The following is an 18,866-nucleotide window of genomic DNA, read 5'->3' as shown; positions in this document are numbered from 1 at the left end:
ATATGTTGAAAATGAGAAGTCAGGATATTAATTTATTACAATTTCTCAATGAACTTCAAGATAGATTAATAGTTTATATGAGAGTAGAGAATGATATATAACATGATTCATATTATTCCCAACTATTGAGAACGACTGATCCAATGAATTTATAGCAAATTTTCCGAGTGTGATGCCCACATAAACTCCATGCTTGAGCGAATGTGCAGGAGTGATATAGGAATGACTATGATGAGGAGCAGCATAAGTTAGGTTCATTCTGGTCCAGAAGTTTTTTCCATCCAAGCAACAATGGGTTCACAAGCCTATTCCATGATCCGGAATATTAGTAGCAATAGGGTTAACAAGCCTAGGGTTTTTATAAGCCTATTCCATGGATGAGAAAATTAGAACTTTCTACAAAAAGCCTTGGATAATAAGTGGAAATTGATTGATCTATTTTATTTTTTTATCATTGAGGAGACCTGTCGAATATTGAAATTATTTTATCTCAAATTTTAATTATTTGGTACTTCCTTCGATAACTTATAAAAATATATTTTTGAAATTATTATTCTCCTAATAATACCGGTTCTTGGTTTCTTCAATTGCTGCAAAGTAGGAAGATGAGTTACAAAAGAGTAAGTGAGTCAACCTTTTTGTAAATATATATTCTTATCACCCTCCTGTGAATATGATTTATTGATAATATCATCATTTCATTTCATTACAGAAGCTCACGCGAAAAAAATATGAAGGCATCATCCGCGATGTAAACAATAGTATTATTCTATTTGAACATTATTATTACAACAATGTAATGATTCATAAACCAGAGGTAAAATTGAGAGAGTACATTCTCAACTCAGCATTCAAAATCTTCAACTCAAGACTGTACAGTATGACTTCTAATTTGAGCTATTTCACCCGCAATTCATTATTTATTCTCGGAAAGTGATTTACGGAGAAGTTAATTTTCATGAATATGTCATCATCCTTCATACAAGGTGACAGCACTTCTCTGAACTCATTCTCACGTCAAACAACCCCATCTTGAATTGAGTAAATCAAATATGAATCAGGATGGAAGATTTAAGCGAGAAGTGTAACATTCGAAAATAGGTGAGTGGGTTCTAAATAAGAGAGACTGCTTAGTTGACAATAATGTTCTGAAGATTTAGAATGCCACTCAGAATAAATTGAATTAAGAAGTCACTCCTTGCTTCCTTCCACACTAAACTTTCAATAATAAATGAAGGAACCCCCAATTAGCAACCCTTGAGTCACTACTTGCTTACTTTAATACCAAACCTTGAGTACCGCCACAGATAAACTAGAGGTGAACTGTGGTAGTAGAACATGAAGCAACCCTTAATTTGCCCTCATTTTCATGCTGTTTCCACAACCGAATCCTAACAAACCAAACACAGGGAAAAGAAGGGAGGCTTCTTAGCAGAAGCACATATTTGAGCTTGACGTTTCCCTCCAGCAGTACATGATTTATGTAAATTCTAGGAAAGCTTCAAGTGTTACGCATGCGCGTGATGTGGAACTAAGCCATTCTAATTTTAGAAATGCTTCTCTTACACCCACGGTCTCCGTCTCTACCCGAAATTAGATAATTTTAATATGATACTTTTCGAAGAATTCAGACAAAATAATGTTTATTTCTAGAAATTGTGTGATCTATAAGCATTATGCAAGTTTAGACAATCTAGCATAGATGAATACATTCAATGTATCGGAAATTGGAGTTTTAAATCATCATTGTGGAATATTGTATGATGAAAACAATTGATAACTCAATTATTGATTTCTATTTGAGTACTGTACATAATTAACTGAGCAGAAGATAATTTACAGAATTGCTGTGTGGTAAAGTTGATGCATGAAGTTCACTCCAGCATTTAAAACTCATCAATATTAATTGAAATGGGATGAGAAACACTCAATACATCACTATGAACAACTCCATTGGAGCACATACTTCCTTAAATTTATGAATTCACACTTGCTGAATGGAATGTCTACAATAATTGTAAAAATTTGATGTTTAAACTTGTAATATATTTAGCTTATCAACTATAATCTATATCAAGCTTACAACTCCAAGCTATATAGGGTGGTAGAGTAATAAGAAGGCAAACTGTGATTTCACAGTTCCTGGTTCTCTAATCGAGCAACAAATCCAACTATCCAATCCATAACATTTCAAATATTATATATGTAGCTTTCAGTTAACCAATCTCGAAAATCATCTATTCCCCTGCAACTCATTGATGAGATTAAAAAATCATCTAGCTCAGCTCTCAGAGAATCAAATTCTAACATCATATTAATCTGATTAGAATTCATGTAGCAATCAATCTGAATTTTCTAATGATTGTAAAACGAGAATCCAAATTCATATGAAATCAAAATCTACTATTTTGAAGACTTCTGCAATGAATGCAATATCAATTTTTTTCCCTCATAAACTCCCTAATGTTTCTTTAATGAGACTGGATGACCTTGAAATTTCATCAACTTGAGCCCCTTGAAGCTCATAACACTTGAATTTATGATGAACTACTGTGTATTGGAACGTTCAAGCAACTTTGTCGTCCTCGGCAAAAATCAGATCTAACTTTCATTGTTCCTATTCAAGTCTGAATTAATTAAAGTGTATACTACACCACACTATTAATCAGTTTCAATTTTATATCAAAGCAGAATATTACAGCTTATCAAGTCTAAAGCTTAATAGGTTCTCATATCAATTCTACAATTTATTGTAGCCTACTCCACAACTCATGAAGATTACACTTGGACTGATGACAGAATGTGCAATCTGCAATCCAGTTGTGTATCCCACTTCAGTTTAGAATGCAGGATTTGATTAATACTATCAAGTTGACTTAATGAGAGTAGATAATTGATGTGAGAGGCGGTTCGAAACTCAACACAGAGCTGCCAACAACAAATTAAATCAATTTGTGTGTGGAACTGACTTTCAAATAACCTATTTAGCGGCTCATTAATAAAATACGCTGCCGAGGTGTTAGCTGGGAGGTGATCTAACTAATAAGAGGAAACGAATGCGTTTTTCACACGTTGGAAAGCAGCTGAAGTCGAAGAAATTCTGAATCTGTGATTCATCTTCAAATGTTAATGTAATGATATGACTTCAAATCTAGAGGAGGTTTGATGTCCAACATGAATATATTTTACTTGAGTTCTACTAGAATAATAAGGACGATTTATTGATTCTAACTACAGTAGAATAAAGCTAATGGGAGATTTGATGCTCAATTTAAATTTGTTTTGGGTGGTTTTCTCTGAAGAAGCATTAAAAATTATCAAGATGAAATTCAAACTTAAATGTATTTTGAGATTCCACTTTTATTTGCCGTAGTACTAGTTGATTATAATTCAAGAGTGGCCAATACATAGCATGTAGGCTCCATGCTTAAGATAGAAATAACCGAAATGATTGTTATACAGTAGGTTAGGTGCGCAAAGCATAGATTTGTTGCATAATTTGAAACTCTTTTTTGAACTCCTTAAAATTATTCCAATTGAAAATATTTGTTTTTGAATTCCTATGGTTAGAGGAGTAGAAACTATTGTAGATTGTTTATTATTTTAAGCGGTCCACGACATGGGGTTTCACGATCTCGGCGTACTGTCCGACACTCCACGAGCTGGGCGACATTCTGATTCTGACGTCACGGACGATCTGTTGGACCACGGCTGTACAATGGCATAACTATCTAATTTTGCCGAATGCGTTAAACAACCAGAGTTTGTTACTCCCAATTGGAAAGTTCGCCGAATCGAGGTAACACATCTCCAATTTTTCTACCAACCTGGAACAATCGGCGAATAGTGGGGGAAGTTATTCGTTTATCCTTGTCAGGTTGGGAATATAATAGTTTGTTCTCGATAATGAATTATTGTATTCCTTTCACTGTCCGTGTTGAGTCGGAAATGATCGAGCAGTGTATTTGAGGAACACTTGACCGCAACACTACTGGGGTGATGTTAGATGAACGAATTGGACTGCAACCTAATCACTAATTCACTGATTTGTATTTGAATCTTAGGTAATCCAAGTATCCCTTGAATAGTAATTTCTTTTCTTTTATTTTTGAACTTGCATTTATTCCTTTTTGGATATTGAGTAATACTTGGGTGGACTTGCTTATAATCTGTTTTGAATTATTTTCCTTGTATTCAAGATCAATGTTGCTCTTTTGGGGATTTCAGTTACGTACTGGGTATCCTTGGATCGCCTAGATTCTTTCCTTTTGAGATTGTCATTTCAGGTTTTGAAACTTATTAAGTAGTGGTCAACGACTGTTGAAAATCATGTATTGTCTTGTTCATAATAATTTTTTTTAATATATTGGTAATTTATCCACCAAATGAGCGTCAGTGTATTTTAGATTGATTAGACCCCTTTCCCTAGGTTAGAAGTGGTCGGGCTGGATTCTTTCAAGTGATGAATCAATAACACTGTTCACACAAACATTTCTTAAGTGTGACAGTAAGCTGCGCCACTCTGCTGTTCTTGATTCTAGAATAAGACAAAACCAACAATAACTGAAAAGGGTTTAACTTGACCTATGGTAATTTCCAAAGGTACAACTACTTAAGACAAAGTTCACATACCTAACCAACTTGAATCCACAGATGACTCTGTTGGCAGATTAACTAAGGAATAAAGATAGTTCTACTATCATAACTTCAAATATCCAAAATGCCTAAGTCTAATATGAAATCAAAACAATTTTATTAGAAAAAATAGAACAATTCACTTAGTTCCCCGTGTACAATGTCAACACTACTTTTATATACAGTCCACAAGTTAACAACTTTCAGAGCCTTGTGGTGTAAAACTCACCAATTATTATACAAAGACATACCAAAAAATTACTAAATAGCACAAGAGCACATACTGCAGTACATCAAGTCATTGACTACAACAACAAAATTACAAATCCATGAAGACAATAGGACCTAGCTCAAATTTTCGTGAAATATAGTTATTAACACAAACAATACACCAGAATTTTCCAAATGGAAAAAACAAAGTATTCACTGTATTAGATGCTGCCCAGATACAGTAATGTCGAAAGTTGACATGAATAGAAAGAGGACAAGTCAGCTCTACTGAACAAGTTTCCCCTCACGGATAAGAAACAAGTTATTCAGTGTACTTCTTTAGTTGAGATACATGTGCTTTCTGCATATAGACTCCTGTTTCAGGATCATGCAAAGCTGCAGTAACTGGTGTCAAAAACTTCTTAATCAGATATGGTCCTTTGAACCGATAACTAAGCTTACTCATGACTCTGTTAGCAGCACTAGACAGAACATGTGACTGCACGAGCACTAAATCACCTATCTGAAATGGGACTGCTACTCGACGTTTGTTGTATTGCTCTGCCATTCGGGTATGCGCTTTCAACAAATTTTTCCGCGCTTTACGCCAGATCTGCAAGGTGCCAGGCTCCACGGTTTCAGGAAGTATTTCGTCGATTCCCCACGCATTGGTCAAGGGATGATTGGGAGCATGTCGAAACATGAGAGAGAATGGTGTGCACCCGGTACTTTCATGTTCAGCTAAGTTGAAAGCTAAGCTTAACCACTCTAGACTATCACTCCATTTGTGTTGAGCCTCAGCATGGAAAGCTATCAAAGCACTCTTCAGGTTTCGATTTACCCGTTCGGACATGTTAGGGGCAGGGTAATATGGTGAAGTAGTGACCTGTTGGATGCCCAGCTGAAAACAGAAGTTCTTGAAAGCATAGAGGTGAATGCTGGTGCGTTGTCAGTAACCAGACTTTTGGGAACTGAGAAATTCAAGAATATTCCTTTCAATGCTTTAACAATAGAGGCAGTATTTCCCTTCCGCAATGGTATTAACCAACAAAATTTGCTGAAGGAGTCTACACAAGACAAGATTTGAGTATAACCCTCAGGAGTTCTAATTAGAGGACCCACCAGATCACAATAAAATCGTTCCAGAGGTTTTGTGACCACCTTGGATGAGAGGAATCCAAAATTGTGTTGTCTAGCAGGTTTGCTTTTCTCACACACATGACATGATTTCACCAAGCGACAAATGTCATTTCTGACCCCAGGCCAGAAAAATTTTTCAAGAACCTTGTTTGTGGTTTTGAAAATTCCTAAATGCCCACCTAGAACACTTTCATGGAAGTATTTGAAAACCAGGGGTATTAAAATCCTGGGTACTACCACCTTTTTGTCATCAGAGTTCCGTGATTTGACAACAAGTACACCCTTACTCAATGAATAAGGAAATTGGTCTTCATTGTTGATTATCTTGTCGATTACCTCTTTACAAAATGCATCATTCTCCTGATGATGTTTGATTTCAGAAAAGACAAGGGGAAAATCCGACAGTTTCAAATTGTTAACAAAACAAAAGAGAGGTTCTATTTCCTGAGCCGAAGGAGACAAATCAAGAGGTTCCTCCTCATCTTGAAACATGCGAGACAAAGAATCAGCACAGATATTTGATTCTCCTGCAACATGAACTGTTTCAAATTGAAACGATAAAATTCTTAATACCCAACGACCAATACGACCACCTTTGGGGTTGTTGAGAACCCAAGACAGAGCAGAATTGTCTGTAAGCAACTTAAACTTGGCATGTTGCAAGTAGACTTTGAACTTCTCCATCCCAAAATAGCGGCCAAACACTCCAATTCATAGGTGCTGTAACGTGTCTCATTAGGTGTCAACTTCTTGGATGCATATGCAATAGGTTGGAGTATGCCATCTGTTTCCTGCGATAGAATTGCTGCAATCGCTGTTGAACTGGCGTCAGTCTGCAAGACAAACTGTTTGGTGAAGTCAGCAGTTCGTAGTACAGGTGGTTGGCAATGGCCTTCTTAAGTTTGAGAAAAGCCTCCTGATGAATATCAGTCCACTCAAATTTGACATTTTTCTTCCTCAATGCATTGAGGGGTGCAGCAATCTCAGCAAAATGAGGGATAAACTTGTGATAATATGCAACCATCCCAATGAACCGAGCAACTCCTTTTTGATTTTTAGGAGGAGGGAAATCTTGAATACTAGTAGTCCTGCTTGGATCCACAGCTACTCCATGTTCGTTCATTATGTGACCCAGAAAAGAAATTTGGGTTTTCCCAAAGCTAGCCTTGTCAGGATTAACGGTGAATCCAGCTTGCCGCAATTTTGATAGCACAATCCGGATGTGAGACAAATGATCTGAAAAATCTTTTGAATAGATGACAATATCGTCGAGATAATGGAAAACAAATTTATATTTCTCTTCTTCAAACAATTCATCCAGAACACTGGACAAAATTTGTGAACCAACTGCCAGTCCAAATGGCACACGACAGAATCTGTAGGTTGCCCTCATGGTACAAAATGTTGTGTAGTCCCTACTGGACTCATGCAGAGGAACCTGATAATAAGCAGAATTTAAATCCAGTACAGAAAAGAATTTGGCTCCATTGAAGTTGTGAAAGGTACTTTCAATGTTAGGAAGAGGCCCAGAATCTAACGAGATACGTTTGTTTAGAAATCGATAATCCACCACTAACCGCCATGATTCGCTGTCTGAGTCATTCTTATCTCCTTTGGGTACCAGAAAACATGGACTTGAATAATTGGAAACAGCCTTCTCAATTACTCCTTCCTCCAACATTTTCTTTACCTTTTGATCAACAATCTCCCTTTTGATTGGGTTCAGCTGATATGGAGGGCGACGTACAGGCTCAGTTGAGGTCAAACGGATTTTATACTCCACAAGTTTGTTTTACCCAATCTTTTGGATAATACATCCTGGAAATCACCAAGAACCTCATCTAAACCGGACTGCTCATCCTGTAACAAGGGACTGTTACTATCAAGGACTCCAATAGATGCAATCAGTGGTGACAACAAAGATCTCCACTCCGTGACAAAGTTGAATTTAATCCGTGGTTTGAAGCCAAAGAAATAGGAATTGTTGAAAAGATTAGGAATCAGCTGGGAAAACTTAATAAAATCACACCCTAGAATGACAGGAAAGGCAACATTTTCGGCAATAAAAAATTTGAAATTCCAGGTGAAGTTTTCAATTCTGATTTTTATCGAGACTGACTTACTCAACAAAAGAGGGCTTTTATTTGCAGTGGTACAGACAAAATGTTCTTCAGAGAAGACAATGTGGTCACCGTTGGCTAACAATTGATCCAGAACAGAAGAAGAAATAATAGATCTAACAGCACCAGAATCAATCAAAGCTGGTGTTTCCAAAGCCCCTAAACCCAAAAAACAAACAATTATAGGCAGGATTTCATTCATGACTACTCTAGCCTTATGGTTGGCAGGATGCCGCTTATCCAAACGCCTGCTCCTCTGACCATATTTAGAGATAACTCTATTTCTGGGTTTACCCTTGTATCCCTCCAAGCTGGTAAACAATTTGTTTTTGGACTCATAGTTGGAATTTTCATCAAGACAAGCCTTGACTAGTCAGGACCTCTTTGATGTACAGTCACGTGCAAAGTGACCTACCTTCTTACAATTAAAACAAGTTACCTTTCCACTTCCACCAACTGCGCTTGGTCCAGGCTGCTTGACATCAGGCTTATTGTTGGAGGTACCAGCGTGCTGTTGTGCCGATTTTGACCTACAGTTCATAGCAATGTGACCTCTCTTTCCACATTCATAGCAGGTCCTATCCCGGTGTCCATAAGCCGTAGAGATCTGCCTGATGCTACCGATTCTCGAACTCTCCACATAGGCTCGCTCATTGTCAGCAAAACTCAGGTTCTGTGATAATACACTCATCTCATTTAAAGCTTGAAATGTGGTTGGTTTTTCCTGGAAAATAAGACAAGATCTTTCCGCAGGATTCAAGCCTGAACAAATTGTGTGGACTATTTCTGCCTCAGATAAGTTGATTCTGAGCAAACTTGCAGCTTCCCTGATCGAAACAATGTAACTGCAAAGTGGTTCCTGTGAGCTCTGTAAACGATAAAAACGTTCTCTCTCAATGGCCGATAACAAGCGTTGAGGAATGAAATATTGTAAAATACCTTTGTGAAATTGGTCAAAACTGATGTTTGAATTGATAGCAAAATTCAAACGTTCCCCTAAAGGCCCTACCGCAAAAGGTTGCAACAGCTGAAATAAATGCAAATTACTTACACCAAATTGGCTTCTAATTTTCAATGCCACTCCCAAGAATTTCAATAAAGTCTCAACTGTCAATCCATCAGTGACAGGTAACTCTTTCAATAAAGACTCAACTGGATTCTGTAATTTGTTGTACAAACTTCCAAAAGGTGAAGATGCACTTGGGTCTAAACGAGGGACACCTGCGGAAATTGCTGGATTAAAGTTGAATTGACTAGGTTGCACTGGCATGAATTGATGTGCACCTGCAGGCGGAATGTTCAAGGTCAACTTGGATTATTTGTCCTGAGAGGAGCACGACCACTGGCTCAACAGGAATATAAACTTCAGCTCTGCCTACTTTCTGCAAATTTTGTGTGGAGGCAGCACTAAAGTAGTAGTAGTTGCAGAAGCCTCAGAACCGTTGGAGATGACATGGCTGTTGAATACGGCACTGGTGAAGCTCCGCGGCTAGGAGGTCCAGGTTGCCAATTTGACAATGATGTAACTATCACTAGTATTTTTTCTATACGTTGATCCAAATCTGAAAGCAAGCTCTCTTTCTTTTCAAAACGGGCAAATGTCAACAAGTGGATATTCTATTTGTGCAGTGGGACACATTGGACATACTTTTGAGGAAAACCTCCTTCCTATTCTCGGCCTCCATGTCCCCACTTAAACTAGCACACCAGCCCTCTATCCATCCTATAATATTGTCTATTTGACTTAATTCAGACTTGGCAGAGTCGTCAGAGTGATTATACCTATGTAACTGTCTTTCCCCCTCACCATGCTCTTTTCGCACCTCTCTATACTTCTTACGTAGATCATCTACACTCATAGGTTCAATTTCCTCCCCGGGGATTCCCATGGTTCTAAGTTCAAAATGAATCTGAAACTTTACTAAATGATTAGGGTTAATAGCTCGAGCTAACCAACCTCTCATTCCCCCACCTGAAGCTATTTTCTCCTCTATCTCATGTTTTACTTCCCAAAACATACTTGATGGGGACTCTGTGGATTCTGTTCCCTGAACAGTCTGATCCCTTACTTCCCGGGTGGTATCTGAGGTTGTCCGGACATATTTGGGATGCTGGTTTCCATCTTGTCAAGCTAGAGCAAGCTAGTACAAAAAATTGAAAAGAAAATAAAATATTAATGACAAAAAGAAAATTTCAAAATCGTTGTGTTTTAAGACCAAGTCTTTAAAGTTCAAATTCAAAGTCACTTCATACCTTGAATTCAATTCATACTTCAAACTCAACTCAGAATCCAACAAAAGGTATGCAACATTGTACAAAGTTAGACAAAGTAAAATTATCATGTATAAGATTCTATCTTAAATTTTTAGATCTGTAAGGCACATTAACTAACAGTACTGTCAATATTATTAACATTTCCATGCTAAGCATCTTCCACTAAATAACCAATGATGATTGTCTATCTCAATACTCTAAATGAAGATAATATGGATGCATTAAATTATTTCCACTCTCAGAAATTTAAATTATCCACACCTGACTACAATACCCTAACCTGTGATTGATCGACGATCAAACCACATTCCTCAGGTCAGACTGGCGGTCAAGCTGTCATGCTTGGCAAGCAATGAATCAATCAAATATATTAAGTGATAAATTTGGAAATATGGATATTGAAAAGATATGTCTGAAAAATATAGAATTTGGAAATTTGGTATAGTTACCAAAATAGCAGAGTGCGGCGCAGCTTACTGTCACACTTAAGAAATGTTTAAGAAATGCAGAGTATGCTAACGATGTTATTTTTCTTGTGGTATTTATCTCTTGGAAGCTTGTGTAGATTTTCTCAACCCCTAGTGTGCGAATGGAGCTGCTCACTTCTTTTAAAATCTTCTGCTTCAAGTTGAGTTGATGGCGGTGAGAACCGGTGCTCACTCAGTCATTGCTTGACTTGTTAGGTAAAGCTAGATTGGTTCAGGGTTTCCAACTGTTTGTTGTCATATTTAAAATTGATTAATCAAAAATCTTCAAACCAGACTAACGTCTTTTATTATTGATCTCTGTCTTAATTTTTTTCTTTGGTGAGTAAACTGATTGACAGGCTGGCCACCTGGAAGGTCAGGATTCTCACAAATTCTCCTTTTAAGTAGTTGTATTCCTTTGGGAACTTCGTCCTATTCCACATGGTTTATTTGAAGTTTTGCTTCCTTTATTTTGTCAACTTGACATGGTTTTACTTTTACAATCATTCCACTTTGTTTTGCTTTTGCAATTATTCCTTTACCTCTTCCAAATATTTTGCTTTCAGCACCTTTCTTCATGATTTATACTTTTCGAATTTTATCCAGTATTTTGGAAACTTTGGATCCCATGATCTGGTATCCTGTGGAATCCTATTTGCATCCTATCACTCTTCCACATGGGTTGGGAGAGTCTCTACATTTTGTCCTCGTGATTATGTTGTACATAAATGCGTAATATATGAATAGAATGTAAGCTTAGTCATATATCTCTTGACAAGTAATGCACTTGGGAAATGCTTTTCTTTTCTTTGTCTTAATACTAGGTAGGAACCAATTTATTAGTTTGTTGCAGCACATGAAACGGTGGGTTATTTGACTTGATTTACCACAAACTTGGGTTATTTTTTTTATCTAGTTAGTTACCCTGGGATTGTGATTTTCCCTGGTGTTTCACACCAAAACGAGGGGGTGAATGTAATGGTCCCATTACAAGGTAGTTGATTTATTTAAAGTTCCCGCTGAAGCCATCTGGTTTTTCTCCCTTTTAACTCATTGTGGGAAATTTTCTTTAAATTTGTTGCCAGTCTGCCTTGCCGACTGCTTTGGTTGGTAGTTGAGGTTTCGCTCCTACTAAATTAACCTATCAAATCCTTTGTTTCAACTGTTTTCTTGCCCATCATTTGATTGGTAAATAAATTCCCTTTTACTGCTTTAATCCAATAAAGTTTGGTTTAACAAAGTTGTAGAGGGCGCTGGCTGTCTCCCTTCCAGGCGTCTAGGAAGCTCTGCTCCTTGTTTAGGCAGAGAGCATAGCTAGCGTCTGTTTTGGCTTGGGTTTTGTTTTCTCACCAATGTAGCTATGTTGTGTTGTTAAAGAACAGTTTTTCTTTCTTTTAGCATTTAAATTTTGGCATTTTAACATGCCTAACTCATTTACCTAATTATCTCGTTCACCTAGCTATTTGATTTTTGTCTCTTTTGGGTAAATGCTTTTCTTTGCATACGTTTGATGATTGAACAAGCCAAGCTAACAAAATGCTACTGTCACTTGTTTATTAAATCCGCAAAAGGTATGTACTAGCATAAGTATTCTATTATTATTTGTAATAATTATACCAAAAATGGGAACATTGATTTCCATAGACTCAAAACAAGTAGTAATAAGAAGTAATAAGGTACTCATAATAAGTAGTAATAAGGTTGCATCTTCTATGTACGACAGGTTAGATTGTAAGTTTGCTGGTTAGATCGTGTAATTAAGTGATCCTATGGATTATCTGGACGAGAATAACAAATTTTACTACTAGAATAGGAAGTCAGGATGCCCGAAATATTACTTTGTTTTCTGTTAATAGTTATTTCATTTAAACATCGATAATTACTTCTGTTCAAAGTGGGGAGAGCTAATCTCCATAAATTTCAGATGACAATTTTTCCAATAGTTATGTTGATATATTATAATTAATAAGAAATATTATAATTTTGATATTCCACTTTTATTTGCCGTAGTACTAGTTGATTATAATTCAAGAGTGGCCAATACATAGCATGTAGGCTCCATGCTTAAGATAGAAATAACCGAAATGATTGTTATACAGTAGGTTAGGTGCGCAAAGCATAGATTTGTTGCATATTTGAAACTCTTTTTTGAACTCCTTAAAATTATTCCAATTGAAAATATTTGTTTTTGAATTCCTATGGTTAGAGGAGTAGAAACTATTGTAGATTGTTTATTATTTTAAGCGGTCCACGACATGGGGTTTCACGATCTCGGCGTACTGTCCGACACTCCACGAGCTGGGCGACATTCTGATTCTGACGTCACGGACGATCTGTTGGACCACGGCTGTACAATGGCATAACTATCTAATTTTGCCGAATGCTGTTAAACAACCAGAGTTTGTTACTCCCAATTGGAAAGTTCGCCGAATCGAGGTAACACATCTCCAATTTTTCTACCAACCTGGAACAATCGGCGAATAGTGGGGGAAGTTATTCGTTTATCCTTGTCAGGTTGGGAATATAATAGTTTGTTCTCGATAATGAATTATTGTATTCCTTTCACTGTCCGTGTTGAGTCGGAAATGATCGAGCAGTGTATTTGAGGAACACTTGACCGCAACACTACTGGGGTGATGTTAGATGAACGAATTGGACTGCAACCTAATCACTAATTCACTGATTTGTATTTGAATCTTAGGTAATCCAAGTATCCCTTGAATAGTAATTTCTTTTTCTTTTATTTTTGAACTTGCATTTATTCCTTTTTGGATATTGAGTAATACTTGGGTGGACTTGCTTATAATCTGTTTTGAATTATTTTCCTTGTATTCAAGATCAATGTTGCTCTTTTGGGGATTTCAGTTACGTACTGGGTATCCTTGGATCGCCTAGATTCTTTCCTTTTGAGATTGTCATTTTCAGGTTTTGAAACTTATTAAGTAGTGGTCAACGACTGTTGAAAATCATGTATTGTCTTGTTCATAATAATTTTTTTTTAATATATTGGTAATTTATCCACCAAATGAGCGTCAGTGTATTTTAGATTGATTAGACCCCTTTCCCTAGGTTAGAAGTGGTCGGGCTGGATTCTTTCAAGTGATGAATCAATAACACTGTTCACACAAACATTTCTTAAGTGTGACACACTTGAATTTATGATAAACTACTGTGTATTGGAACTTTTAAGCAACTTTGTCGTCCTCGGCAAAATCAGATCAAACTTTAATTGCTCCTATTCAAGTCTGAACTAATTATAGTGTATACTACAATACACTATTAATCAGTTTAAATTTTATATCAAAACAGAATATTACAGCTTATCAAGTCTAAAGCTTAATAGGTTCTCATATCAATTCTACAATTTATTGTAGCCTACTCCACAACTCATGAAGATTACACTTGGACTGATGACAGAATGTGCAATCTGCAATCCAGTTGTGTATCCCACTTCAGTTTAGAATGCAGGATTTGATTAATACTATCAAGTTGACTTAATGAGAGTAGATAATTGATGTGAGAGGCGGTTCGAAACTCAACACAGAGCTGCCAACAACAAATTAAATCAATTTGTGTGTGGAACTGACTTTCAAATAACCTATTTAGCGGCTCATTAATAAAATACGCTGCCGAGGTGTTAGCTGGGAGGTGATCTAACTAATAAGAGGAAACGAATGCGTTTTTCACACGTTGGAAAGCAGCTGAAGTCGAAGAAATTCTGAATCTGTGATTCATCTTCAAATGTTAATGTAATGATATGACTTCAAATCTAGAGGAGGTTTGATGTCCAACATGAATATATTTTACTTGAGTTCTACTAGAATAATAAGGACGATTTATTGATTCTAACTACAGTAGAATAAAGCTAATGGGAGATTTGATGCTCAATTTAAATTTGTTTTGGGTGGTTTTCTCTGAAGAAGCATTAAAAAATTATCAAGATGAAATTCAAACTTAAATGTATTTTGAGATGATACTTGAACGTAATATTTACTCAGTAACTGACAGAAGAAAAATAAGTTCGAGTCACTGAAGAAGTATTGAGAAATCATCAGTATAAAATGTTATCAAGATGAAATTCAAGCACAAATGTCTTCTGATATGATACTTGAACATAATATTCACTCAGTAACTGACTGAAGAGAAATAAATTCGAGTGAAATTTCACTTCTATTCTCTTGTTCCCGATAAAGAACTGAGAAGTTGACTTTTCAATTACCTGGAATCTTCAGGAGGGATTTGATAGAAATGCCTATAGATTTGCAGATTATAGATGTAACGCAACATTAGTAGATTCTTTTTTATAGTCGAAATTAAAGCATAAAATCTCACCACAACCACTGAACGAGGCGGTAAATAAAACCATGTCTTACCTGGAACAAACAAAATTTACAGTAAATTAGAATAGAATTAGTTGGAACAAAAATATGAATGATAAATTGAATTGAGAGTGGATTCAGTTATTCAAAGTAATGCATGATAGTTGATGTTTGATGCATGATGTTTCTCTTCCAGAAACGAAGTTGGATGAGTCGAATAAGGTTGATGAGATATAATTGTAAAATAAAAAAGAAATATTGAATAATGATGATTGGAATATTCCAGTTATTGGGATCATTCAAAGTTTGTGAATGATCAACTTTAAGAAAGAAGGATTCAGAAAACGTCATGACGTTGTTGTCATGGCTTAATTAGATAAACTTGAGAAATTGTCAAAAAATCCACTTTATTTTAATAAAAATTATTGTTTTACAGGAGCATGCTTTCGTGTGTGCTCACACATATTTTGTCCCCTTATTTTGGTGGCATGGCTTGTTTGTAATCATTGAAAGTAGCCTACTATGTGTTATGACCAATTGCATGCTGTAACAACACTATGATTGGTCTACAAAATCCAATCATAAACGTTCCAAGCCAAGCCCACAAGTTTTACCATCGGCAGTTGATTGCATAGAAAAAGGCGATTCTGATAAGAGATTGAATATGAAATGGTGGCTTCAGGAATTGTTCAAATAGAATTATTGTTCAAAATACAATTCAATACAATGCGAAGTACAATACAATTCAATACAATATAATTCAATACAAAGTACAATTCACATTATAAGGGCAGAGAATAGACTGTTGATTTAAACCTTCCGAACATGTTTTACCACCGAACCATACAATGAAGCAATGAGGAAAAGCAGATATTGGAAGCATAACATTTAATGCCGGATAGTAGCCCATACTTGAATTCAAAAATTGAAATTACAGCGCAATAGAGAGGGCAAGTACATGTTTATGTTATACCAACTACAAATTTCAGGAGACATCCAACAATCTATTCATGATTGGGTCTACAGTCCCCAAATCCATATTATTTTCTCTCTGCACTCTGTCCATAGAAGCATGTTTAGCCTTTGAACTTGTAATCTTTCTTCATATTATATCTACTTCCTCTTGTCCCCTGTTTTCCTTTTCCTTGTACATTTTCATTGGTAGAGAGACTGGAGTTTTCATCTTCTGGTCTCATCTCATCGCTTCATGATTACAAATTGCAATGATCAAAGGCAACTTGCAATTTTCCACCTGCTCAATTGCAGAGTAGTACTGCATAACGAGGTGTATTATTGTGGTTATGAAATGGTCATTGCATGCAAAATCAACGTCTTTATGCGCTTATTTTGGTTTCCATATACGGAGTCGGAATTGAATTTACAGTGGAATTCTGTGATATAGAAATACTCGTAGGATAACGATAATACTCATTTCAATGGTAAAAATATGATTTATCATGAAACTGATTAAGAGAATCTTCAAGGCTTGAGCCATAATTATTAAATAGTTAAAAGTCCCTCAGAATGTCACAATCCGTAGGAAAATTATTAAGTAATGGTAACTGAGACGCGGACCGTCAAGTTCATATTCTAATTTTCATCAAATACTTATCCCAAAGACGATTGCTCAAAGATAATATCCTCAATTCGTCAATCCTTTAGAGAATTGGTTGACTTGAAGGTGAACATCGAGGATCATTACCATTAAATAAAAATATGTATATTAATACTGTAATGCCGTTGAATGAAATCTTGTTAAAATTTCTCTTGTTGAAATGCCTTGTGATAATGAGAATATTGTGTTAATCTTAATCTTGAAATAAGTCACTTCTACTTAGTATTTTCGTTGAGAGGGTGACTGATTGAAGCTAACTTCACTAACAAAATGTTATGAATCATCTTTCAACATCATTCCACCAAACAAAAATCATTAAAATTTAGGTGGTTTTGGACATAAATTCAACAGTAGTTTCACTCATATCTTATAAATAATGATAAGGAAAAAAATTCTATTTGATTAGAAAAAATATGAAATTATCATGTTGATATATTTCCTTTATTCGAATCATATGAAGTAAAATAGATAAGTACATCTAGTGACATCATAAAAATCTAAAGTTTCTATATAAGGTAGAAATTATTCATTTGAACCCTCATGTCGCTCAAGTAAGACTTTCTGATGGAAGAGACGTTTCTGTCAACATTCGTAGATTGGCCCCGGTAGGTTCCACCACTGGGAGGGAAGAATGATATGATAATCATATGTCATAAATCAGTTGTTTGAATTATTCTAAATCATCAGAAAGTTTGTTATTTTATCTCAGTTTATTTTTGTCAATAAAATTGTAATAAATAGAGACCATTGAAGAGCTAGAATAATGGCTTTTATTGACTAAAATAAACTGAGATAAAATAACAAACTTTCTGATGATTTAGAATAATTCAAACAACTGATTTATGACATATGATTATCATATCAGTGATATAAAAGTATTTACATAGTCAGATTCAGTTTACACAGTCAGCTTCTTTCATACATGGATACAATACGTCAAACTATCCATAGAAATATGAAAAAACTTCAATAAATGACAGAATGCTTCCTATACAATCAAATCTAAAAGTTGAATGTTAATTTCTGTATAGGGAGGTTTTTCAACAATCCAATGTATTCAAATATAATAATGTTAAAATGCATAACGTTATAATGTAGTCTATTGTTGTTTCGAAGTATGTTTTCCAGAATAATTGCAATGATCGTCCAACTCATTCTACAAAATTGGAACATTGATGAACATTCTGTTGTAACTTCCTTTCTATCCGAATAATATCGGACGATTGCAGGTCTTGGGTTCGATTCACGGCCGTGACACGCGGCACTCTTGCCAATGACCACAAACCACAGACACAGAGAGGAGCGCCCGCGTGCGTGAGTGCATTGTTGTGCACACGGCACTCAGCGCCGCCGAAAATAGATTGTGACGTCATCACACTCCTGTGGCCCACTTCCCCAAAAATCATGCAGCGGCAGCCGTTTGTTTACCACTCATTTCACCGTGGGTGGATGGTCAATGGGATGAACTAAGAGAGGAAATGAGAGAGAAAAAGATGAGTGCGGAGAGAGTGTGTGAAAGAGTGAGAGGGAATAGATAAATAGGAAGTAGAGGGACAGAGAAAGGGAGAGAGTGGTAGATATGATGAGTTGAGTTTGAAGTTTGTTATACAATGTATTTAGATTGAATTTTGTCAGATATTGTTGAAACTGGAAACTCAATCCTACTCCCGATTGAACGTACGTCTACTGTCACCGTGATTAGATCACAGTTAAATGCCATGAGAACCAATCGGAGAAGCGAGTAATGTATTTAACAGTAGGTTAATCATTGTTGAATTCAATGGACGTACCAGTGTTTTAATGTGATATAAAAAAAGACTGAGAACTATCGTTAGAATGAATTGATCAGAGAGAAAGGAAACTGAACATGAGATATAGGAAAGAGGATATATTTGAAGTTTGTGGCAATTTTTAGATTGAATCAGATAACTGAATTTGATATTGAATGCATTTATTCATAAATTAATTTCAATTAGATTATTTTCTCATAAAGTATGATGAGTACTCCTTATTAATCATTAATGATGATTAATTAACAATTACTCATTGAGTTTTGGTTAGGGGATTTATCTAATAGATTGTTGAC

At 35.9% G+C, this 18,866-nt stretch overlaps 1 protein-coding gene across 12 annotated transcripts in view; it reads right to left on the bottom strand.

Annotated features, from left to right (window-relative positions):
• The window catches only part of LOC111051634 (four and a half LIM domains protein 2), a 276,721-nt gene that overhangs the window by 94,125 nt on the left and 163,730 nt on the right, over nt 1–18,866 (bottom strand). The gene's annotated exons all lie outside the window — the stretch shown is intronic.

The sequence above is a fragment of the Nilaparvata lugens genome, chromosome 11, assembly GCF_014356525.2.
Source record: "Nilaparvata lugens isolate BPH chromosome 11, ASM1435652v1, whole genome shotgun sequence".
NCBI classification, from domain to species: domain Eukaryota; kingdom Metazoa; phylum Arthropoda; class Insecta; order Hemiptera; family Delphacidae; genus Nilaparvata; species Nilaparvata lugens.
Note: the sequence above shows the minus strand (reverse complement) of the source record. Positions and strands in the feature narration are given on the sequence as shown.